The sequence below is a fragment of the Dermochelys coriacea genome, chromosome 6 (assembly GCF_009764565.3).
Source record: "Dermochelys coriacea isolate rDerCor1 chromosome 6, rDerCor1.pri.v4, whole genome shotgun sequence".
In the NCBI taxonomy this organism is placed as follows: domain Eukaryota; kingdom Metazoa; phylum Chordata; order Testudines; family Dermochelyidae; genus Dermochelys; species Dermochelys coriacea.
In genome coordinates, this window is record NC_050073.1 from 63,970,457 (window position 1) to 63,988,479 (window position 18,023).

Sequence of the window (18,023 nt, forward strand, 5' to 3'; positions counted from 1 at the left end):
CTATTCCTGGAGGGGTCTGCCAGCCACAGGGCTGGGTCTCCCCACCCGGGGGCTCTTACTGACTGCCTCTGTGGAAGCAAAGATGTCTGGGAACTGAGGAGCAGCTTCAACCTGGGGCACCAGCAGGAGAGGAGGGAATGCTGCCACTGCCTGCTCCATGGCACCAACTAGAGCAGCAGCTTCCCCGCACTGCCTGGCTCCATCTTCCTGCCTCCGATCTGGGCGGGGGCGGGGAGAAGGGGGCGCAAGGTGTGGAGCTGCCCCTGGGACTGCAGTGGTTTTGTGCTGCGGTGGGGGGGGGAAGGGCAGTGCCCTCCATGTCCCCAACTCTGCCCATGTGCTCAGGGCTTCTGAACCCACAGGGAGCACCAGGGCCCGGGGCTCCAGGATTCAGACCCGTGCCTCCAGGCTTCAGCCCTGCGCGGACCCCTGGTTGAGAACCACTGATGTAATATACCTGCCAGGGCATGATTGGGCATATCTGTGTCACAGATACATTGGTAGGCTCCTTTCTTTTTTTTAATTTACTTCTGTGCTGTGTACAGTTCAGGAACTGAAGCTTTGTAGAAAAGAAGTATGCTAGCTTTCATATGGATTATTTATGTAGAAGCCTGAGATACTGTATACTGTGTGGGAAATTTCAAAAATGCAATGGTTGTTAAGCCTTTCATTTTCTATGTATTGCTCAGTAATGTTATACACAGATTTACAGACGTCTAAAGTCTGTGAAATAGGCCACTTTGGAAAATTGCTTGTATGCATTTTCATGTTTTAATTAAAGAATTTACTCCTTGGTTCAATCGTACAAGTCATTGCAACCTTAGCTGTGGAGCTGCTAGGATGACTTCGTAACACGTTATGCCAGTCTTGGAAAATTGTCGCATATATTTACTAGTTCAGGTGAAACTCTACTAGGCTGTCTGAAGCATGCCAATGACAGTGCACTCTGGCCCATCTGTCCTAGTTTGTGCACATCTATGGGGAAGAAGAAAGGTAAAGACTGTGTGTATGTTTGTGGGATATTGTTCTATGAGGAAAAAAGGTGTGGGGAAAGGGGATCCACTCTTGCTAGCTTCTCTTTGTCCTCTGCATCGCACAGTCTCCTGCATTTTCCCCTTTTGTTTAACACAGGATGGAGCAGTGCTCTATAAGGCATCCACGACACAGCTATAGAACACTATGAATTCTGAGCTGGTTCCAAAATATGCTACAGGTTGTGGTTTTGTGTTACGAGAATGAAAACCTTAGTCTCCTGTTATCTGCCCCAGAATTTACTGGTCCAAAGTGAGGAGGTGAGTGGAAATTCGTAAGGCGGAGTATAGATTGTTGGTAATCTTTGCTCCTCCACGCCCTCCTCAAAACTACCACAAAATGGCTACCATGTTTCCATACCAGCTTTTCAGAGGTGGCTGAAGCGACTTCTGTAAAACACATTGGGATTTTTGGTATAGGAGATGCCGTATAATATTTTATATAAAAAGTGGTTTGATTGCCAGGAAATTTGGAACACATATTAAGTTCTGATTTATATAATGGATTACATTTGGGAGAGTGGAGGTAGGGTGGATGTCTGTGCAGTTTAATCAAATCTTTTTGTTGCTTTATCAGCATTGCTAAAACTGTTCTTTGTTATCTAAATTGTTGTAACAATTTTTTTTATGCTCTGAAATGAATCTAAATTTATTTCCAAGTTGAACCTTGCCTTGCTGGAAATATCTGATGTTGGAATAGAGCTGTGATAGTAGTCAATCTTCTTCTAATAGGAGTCTGCTGTAGCTACTGTCCCTTCAGATTCTTGTTGGTGTACTTACTAGCAAGTTTGAAATGGAAGATAGTATTTGATATTGGGTGATTTCATAATACAGCTCCAGTGTAAGTTAGTGCTGCTTCCTTGTAGCTTTAACTTACATTGCCTCCACTAGCATTCTGCCATTGGAGAGGAGTTCTGTGCTGGCTATCTCTAGCTGGTTGAAAGCCACTTTGTGCCATTTCTGCCTTGAATGTTTGAACCCACAATATCTGGAAATCCTATTGTTAGCATTGTTCCTAACTCTGAGGAGGTAAATAATAGATATGTCCTGCCTTGAATCAAGTAGGATTTTCTTGACAGGGTTATGTAATAATTTACAAATATTTGTGATTTTTCACAGCAGTAAAAATTTACTAGCCTGACTTGATCCTCCCTGAATAATTGTATTATTTGCTAAGTTGTCTAAAGAAAAATTGTTGTGTTTTGCCTACTGTCCTGTTAATGCAGGCACTGGTGTTTTATTATTATTTTTTTTTTAAGTAAGCCCGGGGGGGGAGGGGAAGTTTCACCAGATATCTCTGAAAAATTATGACATCATAATCTCAGTCACCATACTGGTAACTTGGCTACAGCATGTTTCTATTCTCTTCCCCCCCCCCCCCCCCAAAAAAAAAAAAAATCCCATCTGCTACAAGGAGAGATTTTTTTGTTTTTTTTCTGTAGGGCAGATGATATGGAGAATGTTCTTTGCTGTCTCCTTAAAAGGAGTTGAGCATGTATTAAGTTGGCAGTATGCTTATAAAACCTTTAATATATCTGAGTACTTCATTACTGATATCTGGATTAATAACTTCTTTCTCACACTTAGCTTGAAATATAACCTCCAGCGTATGTTTCTAATAGTTCTTGAGAAAAGAGAGTATAGGTCTTTTTGGTTGTAGGGATCACATATGGCTATGTTACCTCAAATATGTGCTGAATTCTAGTCTTTATTACATTTTTGGACATCTACAGTAACAGTCACTGGGTATGTCTTCACTGGCAGAGTTACATCGCCGGCAGTTACAGCGCTGCTCAGAGAGTGCTGAAGGGAAACCGCTGTTGTGTGTTCACACTGTCAGCTGCCTGGGCAATAGCTTGTTTACACTTGCAGCAGTATTCTCAGGGGTGCACTCTGGGCAGCTATCCCACAGATCATCTTTTCCTCTTCTGGCACTAAGAGTTGTGGGAAGGCAGTGGGGGTCACGGGGCATCCTGGGTCCTGTCCCAATGCCCGTGATGCATTGCTTTGCCTCCCAGCAATCCCTGTGCTTCCGTCTGCATTTGGTGCCATCTTTCAACCGTTTGTGTACTCTGCCTCTTCAGTCGGCAGGAATGGAGCCTGCACTGTTGACCAATATGCTGCTTTCTCTGACCGACGCGTCACGAGTGGCAGTGGAGTTATTCCTTAAACTACAAAGGAAAGAGGAGTTTGACATTGATCTCGCCATGCATAGTAGCTATGACACAAGATTGCTTGTGGCATTCACGGAGGTGCTGACTACAGTGGAACGCTGCTTTTGGACTTGGGAAAACAAGTACAAAATCCTGAAAGGATCAAAAAAAGACAGTCAAAATCTTGATAAACTACATTTCCAACTAGTCAAAATCCTGATGCTATACCCCGTTAATTATATTCCCCCTTTCAGTCATCCGGCCATCCCACCTTACTTTTCATATCCCTGCAATGAGGGATCTGCCAGGCTTTTCTGACATCGCTCCAATAAATGATCTTTGGGGAAATAAATAGCTGTGAAGTGCTGTGTGTGCTCAAAGAGCAGTGATGCAGTGTTAGTGATTTTGAATGTCAGGATTTTGATCAAGTTCCAGTGTACTGGGTTTCTTAAATAGTGCTCTACGTATTTGTTATGCACTGTGCATCAATAGTGCAGTTTTCATTTACCCTGCCTGACTCCAATTAGAATACATATAAAGAAACTATTCTCTAGAGGCAGTGGCTCAATAAATCTGAGCTTGTCTGAGTGAGGTTTGTAGAATGTTGCTATACCCAATATTCTGGATTTCTTTGTCTTCCTCTCCCTTATAATCTTGTCAGATGTATACGCTTAATGTGTGATTGGAAGGGTGGACATGTGGCTTCAGCAAAGGCTGATACCATCAGTCAATAACCAGATGCTTTCTAAGAGGTGCAAGTGACTGGTACAAACTTTATTTTTTTTCCAACCAAAGACAGAAAGCTGACCTAAGAAGCAAAGTCTTGAGGGTGTCTCTCTCACCCCAGTTTAGTACATTAATAAATTAATTTGGTTGGCTATTCATTAAGCTGGATATTTTTAAATTTTTGCTTGAAATAAGTGTTACTTCACCATAATGAAGGACTTCATTTGTCATAAAAGAAAATACCTTATATATGCCATAAGAATTTGAGAGAAGCTGTCAAGGCTGAATCCCTACTCTGGCACCTCGAGTGCAGGAAGTGGGGGCCCGCAAGGATTTAAAAAACTAATACTTGCCACTCCAGGCTTGTATTAAACTCCCGAGGTTACAGCTTTTCTCTGACCTTGGCTTGTTAAACGCTGCCACCACCCAAATGCAAAAAAAAAAAAAAAACCCTTTGGACCCAGGATGGAGCACTTGGTAATTCCTCCTTGTGGGGTACCGTGAAGCCCTTTCACCTCCCCTCCGGGGAAGAGCTGAGAAAGAAAACAAAGGAAATTAACTGGTGCCACTAGCTAATTAAACAGCATATGCACAGACCTCTTAGGACACCAAAAATCCAATTCAGTTCTTAAAAAAGGTAAATTTTATTAACAACAAAAAGAAAGAAAATACATTTTGGAACTCAGGCTTTTGCTAGATTTTAAAGGAGCAATTCCAAAAATTAAGCACTCAAAATAGCTTTCTTGGGGGCTCCGCTTAGAGGTTACAAGCTAACAAAAGCAACTGGGGTTAGCACAGAGGAGATGCACAAGCCAAAATAAAAAAATAAATCTGATTGTGTCTGTCTAAACATTCCCTATCCAAATAATTTCTTCTGGGTATGGAAGATGAGTTTTCATACCTGGTTCAAACCTTACACAGCATTCCTGCTATAACATTGCTGCTTCGTGTCCCTCCAGACCAGAGAACAACAAAGGGAAAGTTTCTTTCCCAATTTTAAAAGTTCTAGCCTTCCCATTGGCTTTTTTGGTCAGATGCCCACTCCTTTTCTTTTACCTGTGGGCTTTTTAACCCTTTACAAGTAAAGCAAGCAGAGAACAGACACCAAGAGGGATTTTACAGCTAACTGGCTGGCTGGGTGTTCATAAAAGGGAGCTACCTCCCACTTCATTTATTACAGAAGCTTATTTGACTGCAATCTTAATGAAAATTCCACTGTCTCTGAAGAGCAGGCTGACTCTCTTGTTGGTGCTAAAGAATATAATGATAAATCATCCCAGATTGTCCATTAACTGGATGTTTGTTGTGGTTTGTGAGCTGTCAGCTGCCTAAAACGTGCACCAATAACCTATAAATTGGTGTCCTGCTATGGTTTGATACCATTAAAATATGGCTTCTTTAGTGTTCAGTTTAATTTTATCAAATTTGTTTGTTCTAGCTTTCTAAAGCCACTTTTTCCCCACCAGTGTATGAAACAGATCAGTGACAGAGTATGTTATGTTTCTCCTTCAAGTGATTGTCCATAAGTACATTCCACTCATGATGTGCATGTGCCCTGTGTGCTCAAATTCGGAGTCTTTTTGCGGTCAGTGTCTGTATGACCACATATGTGCCCTGAGTGTTCTCTCTGGCTTGTGTCAAGGACATGAAAAGGTGGAGTGCAACAACCACCAACCACTCAGTTCCTCTTACTATCTCTTGGCTTCAAGAGGGAACAGCTTGCAGTCTGTGGTTCATGAACTTCTAGCACTTTTTCAAACATGTTTATAGCTAGGCTTGGAAAGGTTAGATTTTTATCAGCAAATGTCATTTTCACTGTATACACTCAGACTGATGAAAAATATTTCCATCAGTAATAACAGAAATGTGCAGATACGCAAAGTAAGAAAAATGCTGCTTAAGAATTTACCAGAGTTTGATATAAGGATATTTACTTTGTATATTTTGACATATGCTGTTCACAATTTGTGTTTTAACAGTGCTGAAACTTTGACTTTTTGAATCTCAACATCTACTGTCATTGAATAATTATCTGGCCTCCCTATTGTCTGATCCCTCCACCCCCAATATTTTCTTGTAACTTTGAACATTTAAATAGATTCAAATAAAAAGCAATGCTTAAAACCTATAATTTTGCAAAACTGTGAAAATGTAAATTGTTAAAAATTGAAAAAATAGTTTAAAAATAAACAGATATTATCCATTGAAACTATAAAAAATAAAAATTGAATTCTGCCAAGCCTATCCATAGAATCATTATGATTGTATAATTTAGTTAGTTGCCTGTTGGTGCTTTATTTTTCCAAAATTAAAATTCTGCTGCCACCGGGATGGTTTCAGTTCAGTATCCTAGATTCAAATACTGCCACTCCATGTGAGGGTGCTGTGCCCATCATTAATGGGCTTAATTTAATTAGGCCTAATATATGACATTCCAGTTTTAGCTTGTCAGCTATAATTTTCAGCTTCAAATACTCTGTCTTTAACAAGCATAATTTTAATGCAGTCCTTGAATCATATCAACATGATCTTTGTTTTAGATTCAGGTATTTTAACTCCCTTTCATATCTTTTCCCATTAACATTTGTTGTTATAGATTATTGTAATGTCTTAAGAACTTTTACATACTTTTTGTAGTTGAGCTCACAATTTTGGGTAAATTTGTAGGCCCAGTTGTCACAACAGACCCCAGGAATGCTTGCAAACCCTTGCATCTCTTCTCTGATCCAAAACGATAGTGACAGTTGCCTCGATCTAGGGGAGAAGCATGCATGGGTGATCTACAGGCACAAGGCCTTTGGACCGCACAATAACACGGATGCACATCAGTGTGCTAGAACTTGGGGCATTGCATAGAACTTGTGAGTCCTTTCTCCATCACATTTGAGGATAGTCTGTCCAAATAATAATGGATAATACAACCACTTTGTTCTACAACAACAAACAGGGTGAGGCAAGATCTTCCCTGCTATGTTGAGATGTGGTTAGACTGTGGAAGTCGTGCATCAGATACCAAATATCCCTCTCAGCAGTATGTTTACGTGGTCTGCAGAACAGCATAGCAGATAATCTGAGTAAACATTTCTCGTCCAATTACAAGTGGGAGATCAAGGACTCTACCCTCCATGACATCTCTTTGAATTATGGTTATCTGTGGATAGACATATTTGTGACACAAAACAAGAAGTGTCAGATTTTCTGCTGGGGGTAGGGGAACCCAGACTCCCTGCTTGATACCCTCTTAATCTCTTGGTCAGGAATCCTGATGTACATTTACCTACTGGTCCTATTGGTTCCCAGAGTACTCTGCAAGATCAGAGAGGACTCACCCAAGCTAATATCAATAGCTCTGTGTGTGACCAAGGCAGGTTTGGTTCCCAGATATTCTGTTGACCTGCCAGCCGAGGACCTTGTCTCTGCTTCTGGACCTGCTATCATAGAATGAAGGGAAGGGAAGTTTATGCATCCAGATCTGTAGTCCTTTTATCTCACATCTTGGCCACTGGATGCATATCAAAGGTAGAGCAATCATGTTCCTTGTCTGTCTGGAATATCTTAGTGAACAGTAGGAAAGAGCCTTTAAAACAAACTTACCTAGTGAAATGGATGATACTTTCCTGCTGGTGTCTCCAAAAGTCCCTGTCTCTGCAAGAAGCTTCTGTGTCCAAGATCTTAGAGTCAGACTATTGGCTTGACTTGAAACAGCATAACATGTCATTTAGCTCCATCAGGTTCACCTTGTGGTTATTTCTGCTCATCCTCCAGTGGATAGACATACAATTTTTTCTCATCTGGCTGTGATCAGATTTTTAAAAAGTCTTGCTAAGGTGTTCTCACCTATTAAAGAACGAATCCCACCATGGGACTGTAACTTGGTTTTCTTGTCACTGAGAAGCCTACTCTTTGAACTGACGGCGATGAAAACATCATTCCTGGTTGCTATTGCTTCTCTGAATGTCAGAGAAATCAAAGCTTTAATGACTGGCTCTCCTTGTATACCATCTTTTATCCAGACATGATGTCTCTGAGGACACCTTCTAAGTTCTTGCCAAAGGCAATCCCAGAGTTTCATCTGAACCAGCAAATTAACCTACCTACATTTTTTTCCCCTAAGCTTCACGCTACCAAAGTAGAGGCTACGCTGCTCTCTGTAAATGTCAGGCATGCCCTGACATTTTATCTGCGAGGAACAAACCCTTTTAGATCTTTGCCGGGATTTCTTTGTCTCTGTCACAGAGAGGATGAAAGTCAAAACATCTCATCTCAGAAACTTATGGAGGTGGACTTTTGATAGTGTGAGAACTTTGTTATGAAGTGGGCAAGTAAACCTTCCTATCACACTGAGTTCTCTCCCTTAGGAGTGTCATTGAAGAATATGTATATTCTGAATATTACATATAAAGCAGCCGCTTGGGGTTCTGGTCACACATTTGACGCATTAAGTTGTTACTAAAGCCTTACAATCAGATACTGCATTTGGCAAGGCTGTTTTATAATCTTTGTTCTCTTAAGATTCTGAGCTCTCGCCTCCATTGCAGTGATGCATGGCTTAGGAGTCAGCACTAGTGGAAAGTGCACATGGACAACGCAGCTCAAAGAACTCCAGTTACTGTACTTGTAAGTAATTTTCCTATGTGGAATGTGTGGTAGATGGCCATATCAAAAAGCCCCAGAGTTTCTGGCTAGGACTCTGAGCTGGGACCAGAACAGCTGGAGCACATTATCCTCCAAGGAAAGCAGCCTGGAGCATACATCGAAGAGGAGATCAGGAGTTGGCTGCTGGGTATGGATGCAAAGCCAAATAGATAAACCGAAGACTTGTCTAGAGGAACTGTTAGTGTGCTGCAAGCTGAGATGTAAATTTACCTCATACTAGCCTGCTCGCTAGCTGTCAGTATGGATCCTGCTGTTGCATGCTAAAATTTCCCTAGTGTGCTTTGATTTGCCTCCTCTTTTTCAGGGACTTCCTGTAAACCTTCCACCTCTCCCCCCCATGACAGGGGTGTGTGTTTCCCATGTCTCCTTTCCCTATACCAGGCTCTTCTATTCCAGGTTCTTTGATATATAAACAGTTACAGAGGTGGTTGAAGCTGCTGGGTGTGCTAACCAGATGCAGGGGACTCTGTGTATTCTCCGTTTTCCCCACTCTGGTTTTCAGATTTTCATTAAAATCAATAGTATTCTGCTCCCAGTTGCCTGGAAAGTTTCCTGAAAAATTGGAATATATTGGATGTGGTGGTCAAAAATTATCATGTTATATCCAACAAACAGAAATGCTGCCAAGTTGAGTGTAGAACCTTACTTCGCTGGGCCAACCAGTCTACAGCTGCAATCCTCTATCTGTGTACTATGAGGTCTTCATTGCCAAAGGTCACGTGGAGCTGTGGAGAAATCTTCCAGATTAGTTGATTTTTTTTTTTCCCCTCCCCTTGAGAGAAATACAGATTACTTAAGAGGCTTGTCCAAGAGCTTATCATTTGTGGCTGTGTTGGATCAATGTATTTTCCCAAAAAGCTTAGCCATCAGCAGTCCTTAACTGTAAAGACTGGGAGAACATGTGTTCCCCTACTTGGACAATTGACAGATAAAGTAATACAAATAAATAGTAGTACTAGTAAGGACAGTACGTAGTAGAATATCAAAACATCAATCTCTTTGGAGTTCCAGGGGTTCATGATAAACGGCTCAGTCTCTGACTTTTATCTCCAACAGAATTGACTCCTCCAATATGTAAAATGGTTATGAATGTAAGAAATTTTATTCTGATTACATGGTCCCAGCTCTGAACTATTAGAAGTTGATGCATGGTGTTGTCATCAAAAAAGGGCCAATCAGCCAATGAAAATGTATCTGTGGACTCCTGGTGTTTACATCATGATTTGATAACATTTAACCCTTCTCTTATGCTGCATGTTTTCAAAGAGCTCTGCAAATATTAGTTATTGTAATACTGTTTATTTTAGGAACTGGTAAAATTGGCCTATGCTTCAAATGTTGGAAAGTGCATGCTCAGTGTAAACAAGCAAAGGTTTCTTTATAGAAAGCTTCAATGGGAGATAAATTAGTTCAATTTTTATCATACAGTTTTTATTCTGTCCTCTTCTAGCTTAGTTTAGGTTTGTAGATAACAATACACAGAATCATAGCTTCCTGGACAGTAAGATTTTTTTTTTAGGGCTGTCGATTAATCACAGTTAACTCGTGTGATTAACTCAAAAAAATGAATCTCGATTAAACAATAGAATCTGTTTAAACAATAGAATACCAATTGAAATTTATTAAATATTTTTGGATGTTCTTGTACATTTTCAAATATATTGATTTCTGTTACAACACAGAATACAAAGTGTAAGTGCTCACTTTATATTATTTTTATTACAAATATTTGCACTGTAAAAATGATAAAAGAAATAGTATTTTTCAGTTCACAAGTACTGTAGTGCAATCTCTTTATCGTGAAAGTACAATTTACAAATGCAGATTTTTTTGTTACATAACTGCACTCAAAAACAAAACAATGTAAAACTTTAGAGCCTAAAAGTTCACTCAGTCCTACTTCTTGTTCAGCCAGTCACTAAGACAAACAAGTTTGTTTACATTGATGGGAGGTACTCCTGCCTGCTTCTTATTTACAGTGTCACTGAAAGAGAACAGGCTTTCGTATGTCACTTTTCTAGCCAGCATTGCAAGTATTTACGTCAGATACGCTAAACATTCGTATACCCCTTCGTGTTTGGGCCACAATTCCAGAGGACATACTTAGATGCTGATGATGATCATTTAAAAAATAATGCATTAATTAAATTTGTGATTGAACTCCTTGGGGGAGAATTGTATGCCTCTGCCTCTGTTTTACCCACATTCTGCCATATATTTCATGTTATAGCAGTCTCAGATGATGACCCAGCACGTTTGTTTTAAGAACACTTTCACAGCAGATTTGATAAACCGCAAAGAGATAAAACGCAATGTGAGATTTCTAAAAATAGCTACAGTACTTGATCCAAGGTTAAAGGATCTGAAGTAAAATCTGAAAGGGATGAGGTGTGGAGCATGCTTTCAGAAGTCTTAAAAGAGCAACACTCCGATGCGGAAACTACAGAACCCAAATCACCAAAAAAGAAAATCAACCTTCTGCTGGTGGCATCTGACTCAGATGATGAAAATGAACATGTCGGTCCACTCTGCTTTGGATCGTTATCAAGTAGAATTTGTCATCAGCATGGACGCATGTCCTCTGGAATGGTGGTTGAAGCATGAAGGGACATATGAATCTTTAGCGCATCTGGCATGTAAATATCTTGTGACGCTGGCTACAAGTCTGTTCTCACTTTCAAGTGACATTGTAAACAAGAATCAGGCAGCATTATTTCCTGCGAATTGTAACCAAACTTGTTTGTCTGAGTGATTGGCTAAAGCAGGACTGAGTGGACTTGTAGGCTCTAAAGTTTTACATAATTTTATTTTTGAATGCAATTATTTTTTTTACATAATTCTACATTTGTAAGTCCAGGTTTCATGATAAAGAGATTGCACTACAATACTTGTATTAGGTGAATTGAAAAATACTATTTCTTGTTTACAGTGCAAATATTTGTAATAAAAAATAGAGCTGTCAATTAAGTGCTGTTAACGCCTGCGATTAATGCGCCGCACAATTAATGCGTTAATTTTTTTTAATGCGTGTTAATCGCAGACCTGTGGGCGGGAGGGAGCATGAGCTGTTCCAAAAAATGTCTGGTCAAGCACAGGAGTACTTGTGGCACCTTAGAGACTAACAAATTTATTCGAGCATAAGCTTTCTGTAGCTACAGCTGTAGCTCACAAAAGCTTATGCTCTAATAAATTTGTTAGTCTCTAAGGTGCCACAAGTACTCCTTTTCTTTTTGCGAATACAGACTAACACGGCTGCTACTCTGAAAACTGGTCAGGCACAGTAACACAAGCCTCCACCAGAGGGCTGGAAGAGGAGGCTACAGAAAATAAGGTAGTTCTCATGCCCTGGTTTTTAAAGTTTTTAAAAACAGGATGGCCAGGGGCTCGCCAGAGCGGGCCACCCACCTTTGCAGATCTCACCTCAACCGCCCTTCCCATGCCACCGGCATCTGGGGCTGAACCCTCCCCCCGTGTCACCCAGATTGGGACTGACCACCATCCCAAGCTCAGGGGCATCATCCCGAACCTTATGCCTCCTGGGGCTGGGACTGACCCCTCCCCCCGCCGAGCCCTGTGCTGCCCAGGGCTGGGGCTGATCCCCCTGCCCGAGTACTATGCCATACACAGCCAGGGCTGGGGCTGACACCTCCCTTCCCCCCCCCCCCACCTGAACCATGTGCCGTCCACAGCTGGGGCTGGGGCTGACCAGTTTTTTTTCCCAAGGGAAGCAGTGGGGGCAAAAGGTCTATCTGGCTTTAAGATTCTACTCGATAAGTTTATGGAGGAGATGGTATGATGGGATAATGTGATTTTGGTAATTAATTGATCTTTAAATATTCAGGGTAAATAGGCCTAATCCCCTGAGATGGGATATTAGATGGATGGGATCTGAGTTACCCAAGAAAGAATTTTCTGTAGTATCTGGCTGGTGAATCTTGCCCATATGCTCAGGGTTTAGCTGATTGCCATATTTGGGGTCGGGAAGGAATTTTCCTCCAGGGCAGATTGGAAGAGGCCCTGGAGGTTTTTCGCCTTCCTCTGTAGCATGGGGCACGGGTCACTTGAGGGAAGATTCTTGCTCCTTGAAGTCTTTAAACCACGATTTGAGGACTTCAGTAGCTCAAACATAGGTGAGGTTTTTCGTAGGAGTGAGTGGGTGAGATTCTCTGGCCTGCGTTGTGCAGGAGGTCGGACTAGATGATCAGAATGGTCCCTTCTGACCTTAGTATCTATGAATCTATGACCCCTCCATCCAGAGCCTCGTGCCACCCGGGGTTGGGGCTGCCCCCCCCCTCCGGCCCGAGCCCAGTGCCGCCTCCCCCCCCGTGCTGCCCAGGGCTGAGAAGGAGCTCAGGGGCTGACCCCCCTGCCCGAGCCCTGTGTTGTCCACAGCTGGGGCTGACTCCGCCCCCCCAGCTCTGCACTTCCCAAGGCTGGGGCTCAATCTCTTCCCCCTCTCTTTCCCCGGTCCTGTGCTTCCCCCAGCTGAGGCTGATCCCCCTTCCCCCTCCTCCAGCTCCATGACTCCTCCAGCTGAGGCTGATCATCTTCCCCCACCCATCCCCAGCTCTGCACCACCCAGGGGTCAGCTCTGAAGCCAGCACTGCCCACCAGCAGCAAATTTCTCCTCTGTCCTGCTGGCAGGCATTGCTGCCTTCAGCTGATTCCCAGGCAGTAGCCACTTCTCTTTGCTCTGCTTTGCCTTGCAGATGGGACAAATGCCCAGTTTTGGCAAAGAAGTAGGGACGGCCAGGAGAGAGCTGAAAAAGGTGACTGTCCTGGCCAAAACAGGAAGTATCTGCACCCTAGCCAGCCCGTGCCTGACCCCTCTCTCTTGGGACCAACCCCCATGCATCATGCTGCTCACTCCGGGGGTACCCCATAGAGAACAGGGCTTGGCGAGCTCAGCCACCCTGCACCAGCCTCTCGTCCCCGGCAGTATGATGAGTCCCTGATGTAAAATCCACCCTCCCTTGCAAACAAGGGCTCACTCAGCTGAAGGGAGCCCACCTAGCTCAGTAAAAGGAGGTGAGCCTAGTGAGCCCAGTACCAGAAACCACGGTTCCAGAAGCATTAGCAAGACACCTTCGTCACGCTCCTCCTGCACAAGTCATTGTTAATTCCTCACCCCCCCGTCCTCCTCCTACACTGAATGCCTGTTTGTGTGAGTGATTGGCTGAACAAGAAGTAGGACTGAGTGGACTCATAGGCTCTAAAGTTTTACATTGTTTTATTGTTAAGTGCAGTTATTTTTTATATAATTCTACATTTGTAAGTTCAACTTTCACGATAAAGAGATTGCATTACAGTACTTCAATGAGATGAACTGAAGTTTTTTTGCAGTACAAATGTGTGTGATAAAAAATAAATATAAAGTGATCGCTGTATACTTCGTATTCTGTGTTATAATTGAAATCAATATATTTGAAAATGTAGAAAACATCAAAAATAAAATAGTATTCTATTGTTTAATTGTGATTAATTTTTTTTAATTGCTTGACAGCCCACATTTTTGTTTTTGTTTTGTCCTTTTAAGTGCTTTTGGGGATCAATAAGTAATCATGTTAGTCTGTTTGATTTGGAAGTAACTCTTGGTTGTAAGTAAATCCAGATTCAGTTTTGTGTGTGGGGGGGGTGTGTTTTTTTTTTGTTTTTTGTTTTGTATTTGAGCAAGCAATTGAATCTGTGTCGAGCAGAACTCAGAACCTAAATTCTTTAGAACAGCAGTTCTCAATCTGGGGGAAAGGGTACATAAAAGTTTGAGATTGTGGCAAGCCTTCTCACTCGCTCAAAATTGGTCTGGCCATCACTCTGTCATGAACAAGGGGAGAGGATGAGCTAAATTTGAGTGAGTGACATTGGTGCTTGGCGTCACAACACTAACTATCACTCTTTGATGCTGAAATTGAGAAATACTGCCCTGAAAACTTTTTGGATATTAAGGTGTGTGCTTTTAAATCCTAGTGTGTGCACAGTTAGACAGCACGATCAAAGGATGAATTTATTTAAAGTAGAATCCCCTGTATTGGAATCAGTGTATTAATGGCCCCAGTTCCATCTAGATTACAGGGGAAAGTCCCGCTTTGTAAGGGGAAGAGAGGGACTCCAAGGGTTTTGTTTTGTTTTTTTTAAAGGTTGGGGGGCAAGATTCTAAAAAGGGTTGAGAACTCCTGCTTTAGAAGGATTCCTTCTATGTTTTTTTTTTTTTTTTTTTTTTTTTTTTTTTTTTTTTTTTTTGGAACATTCTGTTGCTGAATTCTATTTCAAACTGGAAATTGTGTGGCGGCTTCAAGTGTGTGTTGTGCTTTCTTGTGGTTATTTTTTTTTAAATTAGTGGTGTTGTTTTGATACTAAATTCAATGAATTTAACATTGTCCTCAAACTGTGAAAGTGCTACAGACTCTTGTAGTGACAACATAACTGTAGTGCAGAAGTTGCCAAAAAGGGAAGCTGGAGGTTTTGGCAGCTGAATAGGAGACAGTTGGAGCTTTTTGCACCTGGGAATCTGGGGATTGTGATCTGGGTTTTTGGCACCCATGAGCTTGAGGAAAGAAGACACAAGATTGCATTAACTATGTTTTGTTCTCATTTGGAAGGTTTTCTTCACAACCATTAGGGCTTGTAATTCAGGGTTAAAATATAATACTAAAATCAGGACCACTATGATGATGATATAATAAAGACGTATATCCTACCTTTTGGAATGACTAATGCAGTTCTGGTTACAAAAGGTGGATGGAAATCTTGAATCGTTATGCAAAGAGGTTATGCACATTGCATTTTTGTACAAATTCATGTATTTCCAAGTTAAATTTATTCTGCAGTCTAAATAGTGCGTTAGAGGAAAGTTGTTGTTCATTGCATAGTCATATGTTGCATTGCATTTGGTTCATTCACTTGCAATATTTATCAGGTCTTATTATAGTTCCATAGAATTTTAATACTGAAGAGTGCTGTTACTAGGGCCCTACCAAATTCACAATCCATTTTGCTCAGTGGGCGTCTAATTTGAGAAGAATATACATCCGATGAAGTGAGCTGTAGCTCACGAAAGCTTATGCTCTGATAAATTTTTTAGTCTCTAAGGTGCCACAAGTACTCCTTTTCTTTTTGCGAATACAGACTAACACGGCTGCTACTCTGAAACCTGTCCCTTTTATGACATTATTACAAGTTCTCTCTGTCCAGCCCTGACCTGTTTAATCCTTGTCTACATTATGGAGCTTTTTTTTTTTTTTTTTTTTTTTTTTTATAAAGTCCATTGTTTGTAACACTAGCTAGCAACATTGGAGCCTTAGTACAAATGACTGGCTTTGGCATTCATTTTCAGCATAGCTTCAGTATGACCTTTTCTAATAGGGGGTAGAAAATGTACTGGTATTACTCTATAGGTGTAATAATGCAAGATTAAATCATTGTGTGGGGATACTTCCTAATTTTCCTGTGTAGGCGAAGCCTTAGACTTGTTTAGAGTAGGTTTAATTGACAGTGCTGAAAGCAAAAGCTCCATGCTAGGGTCTCAAGGTTGCTTGTACAAGTACAGTTGCAACCACGTTAGCAGTGGTGGAAAATTTTTGAAAAAGGTTCCTAATGTAGACAAGGCTACTGGGGCTGTTTGAAAAGACCAGTTGAATCAGGGAGGCTGTAATAAACTTTTAAAAACACACACACAATTACCTACAAAGAAAACCAGTCTCACAAATTGGGAAAGGATGAAATTATGGGTGTGGGTGGAAAAAACTTCCCATTGTATGATTTGAGGGTGTATGTCTCTACAGTTTTTTCAGAGTTGTGCAAATTTTTACTCCTGAGGGCATGCTGTGCCAAAAAATTAAAAATTCTACGCACAATATTTTAAAATTTTGCAAGTTTTATTTGTCAATAAATAAATGCAGAGACTCCAGCATGCCAATGGGGAGCACATGCCATATGACTGTATGAAGGTGGGAGATCACACTGCAGCCTGCACACCCCTGGAACGTGGACTTAGTGGTGAGGCTGCACTCGACCCCGACACAGTACAAGGTCTGGGCCTACCACAGAAACACCCTGGGACCCTGCCCTTCTGCACTAGGCACACCAGGTGTGGGGCAGGCAGGCTCAACCAGGCAGGATCCAACTGTGGAAGAGCTCAGGGTGGGAGTATTCTGTGTGGGACAGTCTGGATGCAGGCAGCTCAGTGGGGGGCGGGGTGGTGGTGCTCCAGGTGTGGGAGGATCTGGATGCACAGAGGCTCGTTGAGGGGGGTTCCAGATGCAGGGGCAATGGGACTCTGCAGAGGCTTCCAGGTGCAAATGATTGGGGCTCAGCAGAGGGGGCTGGTTGTGGGGGGGGTCTCTGCAGGGGGATCCGGGTGCTGGGGGAGTGGGGCTTGGTGGGGTAGGGGTCTGGGTGCAGCTACTTGGGAGTTGGTGGTATGAGGGTCTGAGTGTAGGGGTGTGTGGGGGCTCTGGAGAAAGGGGGTCTGGGTGCAGGGGGGCTCCAGGTGCAGGGGTTGAGGTTCAGTGGGGTGGGGTTTGGGTATGGAGGGCTAGGGGGGTTCTGGGTGTATGGCGTGAGGCTTGGTGGGCGTGTCTGTGTCTGGGAGGTCTGGATGCATGGGGGTTGGGCAGATGGGTGAGCAGCTCCCCTGAACAATGACCCCTCCCCTTGCAGCTGAGGAGTGATGGGGCCGGAAGCAGGGGAGGATGCTGAGCTTTTCTGCAGCCGGGGGAGGTTTCTGAGGGTGGGTCTGACACAGCCCCAGCTACTCCTTGCAGGGGAAGAGGAAGTCCTATCTTCTGCTGCCTCCAGCCCAACCAGGACTAGCATCTGATTCCGGCTCAGGGTAGAAACCACTGGCTGGGGTGTCCCTGCAATGATTTACCTCTCCATGGGCTACTCCAGGTGCCTGAAACAATGTACCTGTACAGCTAGGGAGTGGTGCATGATTGCTTTTGCAGCTTCCCTGTAAGAAAATCATTTTTTCTGCAGGGAAGCAAAGAATTCTCTGGGGGACATGAATTCTGCCCACGCACAATGGTGCAGAATTTCCCCAAGAGTAAAATTCTAAGCTGTAATGAACAGGGATGGGGTTTTAAAAAATACCATCTGTTTTTCTGTAACCTTTGAAAAAATTCTCTTACCAAACCATAATAGCAGCAAATATGAAAACTGGCCCTCACTTGCCCATTCATCTGAATGAGGAGTTAACTTCAAAGCCTAATTGGGAACGTTACCATTGCTCTATTAAGAACAAAGAAACAAAAAATCAAAACCTCAGACAAATACTAAGTTAAATGTGCACAACAACAACGTGTTAAAACAATCCTAAAATATATACAGGAGTGGCAAATTTAGACTAGGAAATAGGTTGTGCTTAAAAAACGTAAACATAATTTTGCACCTCAGGTAGGCACAGGGGTTGTGTACAAAGGAAAGTAATACTGGTATAAGCTAAGGTGTAAATTTAAACCAC

At 42.4% G+C, this 18,023-nt stretch overlaps 1 protein-coding gene across 7 annotated transcripts in view; it reads left to right on the forward strand.

Moving 5' to 3' along the window:
- Nucleotides 1–18,023, forward strand: part of TTBK2 (tau tubulin kinase 2) — a 217,042-nt gene that overhangs the window by 19,151 nt on the left and 179,868 nt on the right. The gene's annotated exons all lie outside the window — the stretch shown is intronic.